This window comes from Coenobita brevimanus, chromosome 81 (genome assembly GCF_032717465.1).
Source record: "Coenobita brevimanus isolate Jiangsu-jjx chromosome 81, ASM3271746v2, whole genome shotgun sequence".
In the NCBI taxonomy this organism is placed as follows: Eukaryota; Metazoa; Arthropoda; class Malacostraca; order Decapoda; family Coenobitidae; genus Coenobita; species Coenobita brevimanus.
The window spans coordinates 24,153,848-24,155,126 of NC_137034.1; positions in this window are offsets into that span (position 1 = coordinate 24,153,848).

Genomic DNA, 1,279 nt, shown 5'->3' on the forward strand with positions numbered 1-1,279 from the left:
CCTCCTCCTCCTCCTCCTCCTCCTCATCATCATCATCATCATCATTTTCAGACCTCCTTTCCTAATACTGACACATTAGCCTTCTCATTGCCGGGATATCTCTCAGAAAATCATCGAAAATTATCAATGTCGATTTTTGGAACATCCGTGTCGCCCAAACTTTCGAAACTGGTCAATATTTTTTTTACATTTCGAATTTCGTTTCCCATATTTTTGTTACTATATATATTTTTGTTATTACTAGAGACACACCAACCAGTCTATCTATCTGTCAATCTATCTATTGCCAGACGCCTCAATCTTGTAAGGAGTGGACACAAGAAAATCGCCTCCATGTCGCCCTGTCCAGTGCGACTTCACTGCCTTGCTCGCAGCTCACATGCCCCTCTCTTATATCTCTCCACTCCATCCCTCTATATCATCCTCGTCCTCCCCCACCCTCTTCCCCCTTCCACCTCACTCTCATACACACTCCTTGTTAGTCTCTCGCTCTCCACACCTATCTATGTATTCATTTTTATCTATTAATATTGTATACAGTATCTCGAAAAAGAAAATGGAGTTGGGGGAAGGTAGACTAATTCAGTTCCTAAATTAGAGTTTGCATATTTTTTTCCTGTTTGCTCTCTCTCTCTCTCTCTCTCTCTCTCTCTTGACCAACCAGACCTACCCCTTTCACCTCATCCCTTCCTTTCCTTTGCAGCCCAGGCACCATATTCACAAACTTTCTTAAGCATTAGTCCTGTACGCGATGACCTAAGCAGTATAGTACATCCTTAGGCCAACTCTTTCAATGCGGTGACGTAATTTTTTTTCTTGCGATCTCTAGGCGAATTTATAAGTTACAAGATATTTTGTGAATACCAGAGGCTAGATAAAGACTTCGTTAGTCATATACTGCTATGCCTTCTTCACTCTAACTTGGTCCAGATTTTCGTCCTTTTGCAGCTTATTTCACGTAGCTCTGTGGCAGAAATAATGCTATGGCTCTACATCCTTCCCATAGCGTTTCTTCGTGACTAGTATCGTATTCTAGTGCCAGTGTCTTACAACTCAGTATTCATGATCGAGAGGCGGCAATTTTAGGCCAGGTTAAGGTAAAAACATTATAGGACACATAATCTGAATAAAATCTTTAATAGTAGCGAGAATACATGCAGACGCCGCCATATCGAAGGGGTTAATGGAACTATTGTAGATTAAGGACTGGCTAGGATCCTTTATGAACACCTCCACCTCGGTATTAGTATTGTTTTCATCTGAGGGAACTGGGACAACT